Source organism: Mus caroli, chromosome 10 (genome assembly GCF_900094665.2).
Source record: "Mus caroli chromosome 10, CAROLI_EIJ_v1.1, whole genome shotgun sequence".
In the NCBI taxonomy this organism is placed as follows: Eukaryota; Metazoa; Chordata; class Mammalia; order Rodentia; family Muridae; genus Mus; species Mus caroli.
In genome coordinates this window covers 60,387,118-60,397,697 of record NC_034579.1, presented here as the reverse complement: position 1 = coordinate 60,397,697, position 10,580 = coordinate 60,387,118, and the positions used below count along the sequence as shown (strand labels likewise).

The window sequence follows — 10,580 nt, the reverse complement described above, 5'->3', positions numbered from 1 at the left end:
GAGAAGATTCAAGATGTTTGGGACCTCAGACTTAGTCAACAGACTTGGGAGAGCAAATAGCACACAGATGTATTGGTTTTTCAAGATGAAACTGATGCATTAGGCAGGGCTTATGAGAGGAATAGAACTGAGGTTATGTGCATATAAAAGTAGGTTTCCTATCTTGACTTATGTGATGACGATTAGGGAGTCTAACAGCAGCATCTGCTCACTAGGCAGGCTGAGGCATTCCTATCTGTTCAAGTTACAAAGTCAGATGCCTCAGTAGTTCCAATTCTGGTGATGGAGGTCTGGAAGATTCCCAGGAACCTGCTAATCTTCACTCCATGTGGGAAGGCTAAAGGAATTGAAGTCTTCTGTCTGCTGAAAATGGCAGCTAGAGAAGAAGAGGAAAGGAGGGGTAAGTAAAAGGGAAGGGGGAGGGATACATCAAGAAGTGAGGGCAAGAGGACAGGCAATATTCTGCTTTCCTGGTACTTCTTTCAACCTGTTGGAGGACACTGCTCAATCTGGGTAATGGGGGGAGTACCTCTTGCCTTCTCAGTTAACCATTCTTAGAAATGTTCTCACTGAATTACCCAGAGATCGAATGGTTGATTCTACATATTGTTAAGTCTAAAACTGAGATTGACTGTCACAGTTGCTAATTTTAAAATTGGGGTATTATTACATAATATAGCAGAATCTTTTAAAACATTGTTTGTTTATGTGTGAGAGAGTGAGACAGACAGACAGAGAGAGACATAGAGACAGAGAGAAACAGACAGACAGACAGACACACACACAAACATACACACAGAGAAAGAGCAAGAGAGAGACAGAGACAGAGAGACAAAGAGAGAGAGAATGCATACATGTTTGTGCATATGCAGAGTGTAAGCCTCTTTATGAGTGTGGGTCAGAGAGAGCATCAGATCACTCAGAGTTCGAGTTATAAGCAATTCAGGAACATGGGTGCTGGGGTCTTAACTTTGATCCTCATGATGCTCAGCAAGTGCTGTGCTCTCAACGGCTGAGCCATCTCTTCAGCATTTGCCCCAACCACCACATTTACTGACTTTTCAAAAGATTATGTTTCTAACAAAACTTAAGAACTCTTCAAAGACATTAAAAAGATGCATGTATAGCTTATGAATTTGCATTCACTTAGTAATTCACAGAGAGTGTCTGAGAAAAAAAAAGTTATAATAGTGCTTTGGGGGGAATTTTATGGCCACCACTATTACATCCAAGAAATGTAATTTTATGATAAAGCTAGCGCTTTCTTTCAAAATAGAGATGGTGGCAAAGGACTCTACATGTGTGCCCTACAGTAACATTTTGTACTCACTGCCTAACCAGACTTAATATCCAGTACCAAATATGCCAATTTGTGTTTCTCCTTCAAGTATTTACTTGGAATCAAGACACTAGAGTTACAATAAATAAACTGAATGTTCTTTGTTCTTTTTTCCAAGTGTACTACTTGACTGTGAGTCTCAGCTATTATAACCTATAGCAAGCCATGTATTGATGATGCTGGGCAGTACAGAAAAGGACCACAACGGATGGCCCTTTCTTTACATGTTCACATGTTCATCCAGTGGCCAGAATATCATTTTGTGCAATCATTAAAAACCTCTCATTCATGGAGATTATGAACAAAACGTGAGTTCCTATATTATACCTCGAGTAGCTGGATAAAAGTAAGGACGTACATTTATTTACAAAAAATATGAACTGATGGGATAAGGATTGTAAGTTCACTCTGAAGGGTCACATTGGTATGGGGCTTGTTGGGTAATTAAGTAGGAATTTGGGCTCATAAGTGCAGGTGTAAGAAATGGCATTTTATTCTTTGTCAAAATTTGCAAGGGAGGAATAAAAGATGGCTCAGTGGTTAAGGTCACATATTGCTTTTTCAAAGGAGCCAAGTTCCATACTCAGAACCCATGTCAGACAGCTCATAACTGCCAGACACTACACTCCAGGTCCTGGCGAATCTGATACCCTCTTCCAGCATCCTCAGCTACTCTATCAGTGTTTACAAACCCACATATAGACACATGCATACACACATAACTTAATAATAATGAATACTATTACTACTGCTACTACTACAACACTATTACTACTACTGCTGCTACACCACCACCACCACCACTACTAAAATATTGTACAACATGTAGAGGATCTGATGAGCAAGCTACTATTATGCTGACTATTCACATATGTGATCTACATAGGCTATGGCCAGTGGTTTTATAAAGGCAACATACACAGGTAGGAATAGGGAGCTGAGCATTGTTTAAATAATGATACCATTAAGTCATTAAGGTGTAACGAGCTGTTTTCCTGCTGGCCTCAAGCTTCCAGAATAAGAACTCAGACTTAAATTATATTTACAAATACCTAGGTCATATAGCTAGGCTCGTTTCCTGACTAGCTAATAAGTTAAAATTACTCATTTATACTAATCTACATTCTGCCATGTGGCTAGTAACTTGTGCTAAGGTACCATGTTTCTGTCCTTCTCACATCTTCTCCAGAGAAGAGCCAAATGCCATGTGGTTTATGTGAAGAATTTGAGAAAACAAAAGTGTATAAAACTGATATGCCACATATAACAAAAATTGCCTATAATTCAGATAATATTTTCTTCTACTTCTGTTCAAATAGAAAATATATCTTTGAACAATGGTGTGTTGTATTGTACATACATGCAAAATTATCTTAAAACTATATATTCTTAGCATTTTATTTATTATTAAAATACTATAGATTATCTGCAAAAATGGAATGATGGTTTGCCATTTCAATGTCCTGAAACTTGTTTGATGGTGTCTCTATTGGATGTTTAAGCTTTTTTTCTGGGTATAAACATTAATGCATGGTGTAGGGATTCACATCTTACAAACAGGACTAGACGAGAAAGAACAGAGGTGTCTAAATGAAAATTGTGGAAATGAGGATACTCTGTGCTTACTTAAGAAATATTTGACAGGTCTGTGTAGGTGACCATTAGGCTTATGTAAGTAATTTAAGTGGGTATGGATCCAGTGAGCCTTGAAGGTGATGCCAAAGTATGGAGATGGGGCGGGGGCAGGCTACAGTCTGTGCACAGCTCAGAGACATACTCACAGCAGCCTTAAGAACAACTCCCCTGCAATGATGGTGTGACTATGGGCCATAAAGGAAGGATCAAGGAGGAAGCCATGGCTGAGGGAGCAGGTTATCTGAATAGTGAAATGTAAGGGAGTGACAGCTGGGGCCCAGGTAAGAGCTGAGGGAAGGGAAGGGAGTTGGCTTTAGATAAAGTCTAAACATTTGTTGGTGTGTTCTTCACTTAATCCAAATGAAATGCATTGGGGGGGGGCTTAGTTTGGGTATTACTAGACATTTTCCTAGTAAGTGCTGCTAAAGCCAGTAAATGCAACATGACCCTGTTAGAACACATCTATTTCCCCTTAACACAGCTCATTATCCCCGTGAAGGCTTTGCATGGCATTGTTCAGTAGCTTAGACTGACCTACTAAAGGTTTCTTTGCCTTTTCATTTTTATCATTTCCAAGGCCATCTTGCTAGACCCAGGTTTGTTCTTTTAATGATCTGCAGTACTGTTTATTTATAAATAATAGATCAATTGCTTGCAGATGAGACTTTGCCTGGTCTTTGTTCCCATGACAGCCTGACTGTTTCAGGCATCTTGTGATTTAAGCTGCTTAATAAGAGGAGTCCTGTCTTCAGATGCTTTTCAGCTCATTTTGCTAGTGATCCTTTCTGGAACCATTTAGGTAAATGAAGAAATTCAATATTGTGGGTGGAGAAGGAGAATCAGATTCAAGAGAATGATGTGAAAGTTGACTGCTGTCCTTCTCTCAGGCACTGTTGCCTCCCAGCCACTAGCTGTTGTATTGACAGAGCTTTGTTCTCCTGTGTTTCAAAATCAAAGCTGCTACTGACACTGCCCTGGCTGTTGCTACTGACCAAGGGCCTTTTTTCTTTGTTGACTTCCAGGAAGATGTTCTTCTGAGGGCCTTTATTGGCATTGTTTTCAGTTGTCACCGTGAATACACAAGATAGACACATCTGCCCAGAGTTAGATAACATTCTTGATGGGACTGAAGTGCAGAGAGGGCAAATTCCTTCCTCTAGGAGGCTGAAGGTTGGCCATTAAGCCACGTCCACACTGCACAGGAGGAATAGCAAAGGATTTGTTCCACTATCAAAGACCCAGGGGCAACTTAAAGCCTATAGCTCTGAGAACTGAGATGGGGACTGGAGCAGGGGTAGGCTGAATTCCTGTCTTTCTCATTTGGACTGTGAAGATGCGTAGCCTCCTCTGCTTTAGTAAGTCTGGAATTGCTTTACCGTATATGTGACATATTGGAATGTCACTAGCTTTTACATCAAATCGTTTGACCAAATTTACAGACATCCAGTCTTCCTTTCTGGCTATGTCTAAAGATGGAGATGAGAACCCAGGTTTCCAGCAGTACTAGTAAACCACACAGATCTTGAAATGTTTATGACGCTATTCTGATATGAGTCCCTCTTCATTTGCCTGGTTGACAGGCTACATTATATGTTCTTGAATAAAAACATTGCCTTTATCTTGATTCCCATTTATGCCTGAGTACACATGTACAGACAAATAACTACAAGTAAGACAGGATATGAATTCTTAAGCAGGTCATTCTTATCAAAATACTTTAATAAACTTCAGCCATTATGCTATTTGCACTGGGGGTGTTGTTGTTGTTGTTGTTGTTGTTGTTTTATTTTCAAAGCTATAAAAGAGACAGCAATCTGGAATTGAAAAGGTTTCGAATTTGATACTGTCCTCTTGTACAAGTAAGCTTAAGACAGTGTTGGATAAATCTACATTGGGTATGAATGACAAGAATCCTAGCTTTTGATTTTTAAAGTTTTAAATACCTGATCACATCTGTAGATGTAGCTGTGGGGACACTTTTAAGAGATGAGAAAATTTGTGCAGGAAAATAATTCAGCCTTTTTACAAAGATGCATTTCTGTATGAGAATAGGTATAATTTTATAACTTGCATGGCATTTGAATAACCACCCTTGGAAGGTGAAATAAACAACATTTTAAAGACTAAGGATCAAAATTTGAATGAAAAGTGAACTAATCCTGGAAGATCTATTTACTTACCTTTTATTTCTTATCCAGATTCTCATGTACTTCATTTGATAAACCCCCGATTTCTTAAAATTCACTCTTTTGTGGAGGATAGGTTTTGAAGATTGAATTCTTCTTTCCAACTTAAAGTGTAATGGCAAGTTACCATCACGACAACCTGAGCTAGTAGGTCTACTCAGCACTCAATGAACCATGAATCCCAATGCCTGAGTACCAATGAGGGTCTCTCTCGTGTTTAGTTTTAATTTATTTATTTACTTTCTTACTTATTTGTTTGTTTTTACATCCCTATCTCTGCCCCCCTCCCAGTCCTCCCTCACCCGTCTCTCTCACCATCGTCTGTAAGCAAAGCTAGGGCCTCATGGATGCTGATATTTTGAGAAAGTGCATTGTCATTAAGCTGTAGGTCCAGCCCTATGGTTTTGTGTTGTTTTAATTTTCCCCTTGAGATATCCTCTCCATAAGGTGCCTAGGTTGGCTTCAAACTTTCCTCTGTATCTCAGGTGACCTTCCTGCTTCCTGCTTCCTGCTTCCTGCTTCCTGCTTCCTGCTTCCTGCTTCAGTCTGCAGGTCAGTTTAGATTACAGGCCCCTCCACACCAGCCTGAAAACCCTTGAATTTAAAGGCCTATTTTTTCTTTGTTTGTTTTTTCATTGTCTTAAGATCTAAGATAAAATCCGAGATCACTGCTGTGATGCCTCTCCTAAAGCTGCTGCCTTTCCTCAGGGCAGTGGTGGGAAGCAGCCCAGAGGGCAAGGGCTGTTTCTGTTCCCCAAAGGGGAAGGTGAACCCACGTGACCAGGCTGCCCTGTTCCAGGATGCTTCGGTGTCTTTTGTCACAGGTGTCAGCTGCCTCCAAGAGCCCCTTGTCATTTTAATGGCTAGCAGTGCCCTTATGAAAGATGACTTTTATTTTTTCCTCACAGAAGCAGGTGTACTGTGGTCTATTACTCATCCCCGTTATACTCAACGAGGGGCTGGAGTATACTGGATTAGCTTCAGAGTCATGTGAACTTAGAAAACATTCTTTTTCAAGGAGAGTAGATTGATCTTGTAGATGGGCACACAGCACCATCAATCATACCAGTCTTGCTGGTGGCTGATTTCTGTTCTCTGCACCATCCACCCATTCTCTGCCTCCAGTCTGTACACTGCAGGTTTTAGAAACTCCCCCTTTTTAAAAATTGATTATTTTATTTACTTTTCAAATGTTGTCCCTCCTTCCTGGTCTTCCTTTCACAAACTCCCCATCCTATCCTCCCACCCCTTTGCCTCTAAGAGGGTGTTGTTCCCCAACCTACCCACCCATCCATTCCTGCCTAGCATTCCCCCTTTGCTGGAGCATTAAGCCTCCACAGGACCAAGGGCCTCCCCTCCCATTGATGCCAGATAAGGCCATCCTCTGCTACATATGTCACCGGAGCCATGGACCCATGCATATTCTTTGGTTGGTGGTTTAGTTCCTGGGAGCTCAGGGGGGACTGGTTAATGATATTATTGTTTTTCCTATGGAGTTACAATCCCTTTCAGCTCCTTCAGCCCTTCCCCCAATTTTTTCATTGGAGTCCTGGGCCCATTCTGGACAAAAAATGGGGCAGAGACTAAAGGAAAGGCCATCCAGAGACTGCCCTACCTTGGAATCTATCCCATCTGAAGACACCAAACTCCAGCACTATTGCGGATGCCAAGAAGTGCTTGCAGACAGGAGCCTGGTATAGATGTTCCCTGAGAGGCTTTGCCAACACCTGACTAATATAGAGACTTCTTAGGGGAGTGAAGCACAGTGAGTTGAGGAAATGCTACAAAGGCCAGCTTTTGGGTGTTAGAAGAGTGTGGGTATGGGCAGGGTTCAATCTTCTTTATTTTTTCATTGTTAATTACTTTATTTACTTATAGTCTAGATGTTTGATTCCCCCTATTCCCCCTCCCAGAATTCTTTATCCTATTTGTCTCTGCGAGGGTGACCCTGCCCCAGGCATCCCCCTTCCCTGGGGCATCAAGTCTCTACAGGATTAGGTGCATCCTCCTCCACTGGGGCCAGACAGGGCAGTCCTTTGTTACATATGTAGTAGGGGCCTCAGACCAGCCCATGAATGGTCTATGGTTGGTGGCTTAGTCTCTGGGAGCTCCCAGAGGTCTGGGTTAGTTGAGTCTGCTGTCAACCTTATTTCTTTCATGGCTGGTTAGTTGAAATATTCTTGATGTTTTCAAAGTATTTTGATTGATTTGCCTAAAATCTCCAAACTATAATTCATCAGTTTGCTTCTTTAGCTTAAAGCCATACACCTGATGAATGAGTGAAGAGTCCTGTATATATTTCTGTGTATTTCTTGCCATCTCTCTCTATATATTCCCCATATTATTTTGTTACTTACCTGGATAGCTTCCATTTGTACCTTTGGCTCCACAGCCTGGTCACCTCAATTCTATATGCTCTGGAGAAGCCTGGCATTTGTGGGTTTTTGTCAGTGTGTTCTTGATTTTAGATATAATCAGAGAGCAAGAAGCATTGGGATGAGAGTGGGGGGTGAGAGGAGAGGAGAGTCAAAGTATGTATTACTTTTGTCTCCTTCTCCTCTAGACCAGGGCTTGGATTTGGCTGTGTTCCTCTGTTGAAGGTTACAGCTACTGCCGCACAGCTGTCTTTGTACAGATCTCCCCAGGTACTACTCAGTGTCAAGTGCATGGAAGAAAAATTTAGTGTTTTCTCTGCCAGGCATGGGCTTCTCCTGGTATGATAGATTTAGGTCAAGTGTAGGGGACAAAAACACTCTAGGATGTCTTCCAGTCCTTACTTGGATGGGTAAGGTCTTCACCTAGGCAATTTAGGCAAAGGACTATAACAAACCTTGCAAAAAAAAAAAAGAAGCCAGAAAAATACACATGGAGTCTCAGCTCTTGACCACAGTAATCAGGTAAAGATAGATTTGTAACAGCATGTGTTAGTAGGAGACCACCTGGAACCAACCATTGCCCACGGCTCTCAAAAAAGCTTACTGTGGTCATTAGAATGGAAGAGGTGTCTCCTAAGGCTTCCAATAAGAGTCATCATACCAACATACACTTAATTTTAAACATGTGGAGAATAGAAAGCCAACCTTGCCTACAGGTCTATCCCTCTGAAGGTTCTGTAAGATTTCTGTTTGCCTCTTCCTGACTGGTAGTCATCTGCATCAGTCTCTGGTCCTTGATGTTTTTTTTTTTTTTCCACACTGTTTCAATTGGTTTTCAGGTGGCCTTCTCTAACTCTCCCTGTTTCTCTTCTTTTAATGATCCTTAATTGGATTTAGGGACTTACTCTACTTTCCTTCTGTGCCATGATAAAACACTCTAACCAAAAGCAGCTTAGGGGAGAAAGGTCCCCACCAATACACACACTACAGGTTATTCATCAGTGAAGGAAATCAAGTCAGAAACCTTAAGCAAAACCCATGAAGGAAGGCTGCTTGCTGGCTTGCTCTCTCATGGGTGCATGCTTAGCTATTTCTTACTTAAGTAAGGACAGCCCAGTATCAACTACCCAAGAATTGTACTGAATGCAGTGGGTTGGGTCAAGACAATCCTGCACAGACATGTCCTCAGGTCCCATCTGGGTAAATACACAGTATAGGGGCTTTCATCTCTGATGGCCCTAGGCTGTCAAGTTGCCAGTTAAACTAACTACAATCAGACCAGTCTCATCTAAATACATGCTTATTTTAGTGAATTGTATCTGCAAATCATGCTTTTTTTTTTTTAAAGATAAATCCATAATGTAAGGTTCCAGATGGCCACACTTATTTGGAGACACTATTTAACACAATTCTACTTCTACTTCCATGAGAACCTGGTGAAGAAGACACAGCCAGAGCTTTGATCAAAGATTCCAAATGCAAATATACCTAACCATCCAACTGGTCCCATCAGCCAATGTATCTCTTTGTTACCCCAAGGGAGATTGATTTAGATTTTCATCAATAAATCTTCATATTCTCAATGTTTTCTTTTCAGATAGTACAATTTTGACAGTCTTAAAAAAATCTTCATGTCTATAAGCAATAAACCATGTTGGTGGCAAAGTAACATGACAACCATTATGAAAATAGAACCCTCCCACATGAGTCAGTCATAATAATCAGTGATTTCGTAATCAACCATGATATGGGATAAGAACACCAGTGAGATACCTTCAGTCCCCTGTGTGCCAGATTCACACTAAATTCCCGAGGTGTAGAAAGCAATTGCTCCATCTGCAGATGAATGGGTGAAGGAAACATGGGATGCACAGACACTCAGAGTGAAAGTTAAACCCCAACGATCAAAATAAACCAGACACAAAAGGAGAATACTGGATGTTCCCACTTGAATGAGACATGCAGAAATGTCAATCTCATAGGTGAACAAAAGGGATGTTTCTAGGAGCTGGGAGGGAGGCAAAATAATGTGAACTTGGTAAAAGGTATATAGTTTCAGATATGGGATGAATATATTTTAAAGATCTAATGTATGTGTCCTAAATATTCTTAGCTATGTAACAACACAATAGCTATTGTATACAGTAAAGCAAATAAACAATTGTTAGCATAGCTGTGTAATAAAGAAATGGTTTACATACACACTCATTAGAAATGTAAATGTATTCACAGTATAGAGGCTCTTCAAAATACTAAAGATGGAAATGATGTCTAACCCAAAAGTCTCTCTATTTGAGGAAACTTAAAGGAGTAGACGTTGGGTCCTGAAGAGAGAGCTAACTGCCACTCCCTACTAATGCAGGATCATTTAAAGCAGCCACATCAGCATCTCACACATCCATCAGCAGATGAGCAGATAAGTTCACACATGCCTATGCACAGAATGGAAATAATATTTGGCTTCAAAAGCCAATGAAATCCTTCTCTGCCTTTGCTGCAATACAAACGATCTTAGAAAGCATTATGCCACATGGATTGTGCAAAAGGCAGGGGGGTTACATGACCACACTCACACCAGAAAGCTAGCAGTTCAAAGCATAGGAGCAAAGGCTTAAGTGATGCTAGTGGGTCCTGGGGTGGGGGTGGGGGTGGGGGAGAAGAGTGTAGGAAGCATTGATCAAAGAATATATCCCAGAGGCTTGATGTGTAACAAAGTATATGAGGTTATATTACTGTACCATGTGCTTGAAAAATGAAGAGGGAAAATCTGTTTGATTTTTTTTCTACAAGAAAAATAGGGAAGGGGACCCTTGAAAGGTAAGGGTTAAGTGTAGGGCATTCTATATAGCCACTTTTCCCCAATATACACTTTCCTCACATGCAATCAAGTATATACATTAAACATGTGCAAGCCATGCCTCAATAAAAGCAAAGTCTCATAGACTAAAAACAGTAAAAAAAAATCAGTAGAGAATTAATACTGTTGAAAATGATGGGCATGCCCTTATGTCTGTCTATATCCCCATTATGTAATGTGTCTGTGTT

General features: G+C 40.7%; 1 long non-coding RNA gene across 1 annotated transcript; it reads left to right on the top strand.

Annotated features, from left to right (window-relative positions):
- The first annotated feature begins 5,684 nt into the window (after positions 1-5,684).
- Positions 5,685-9,118, top strand: LOC110302837. Its single transcript, XR_002378859.1, has 3 exons — positions 5,685-5,712; positions 7,724-7,805; positions 8,884-9,118. It is a non-coding gene; the product is annotated as an uncharacterized LOC110302837 (long non-coding RNA).
- The last annotated feature ends 1,462 nt before the right edge of the window (positions 9,119-10,580 follow it).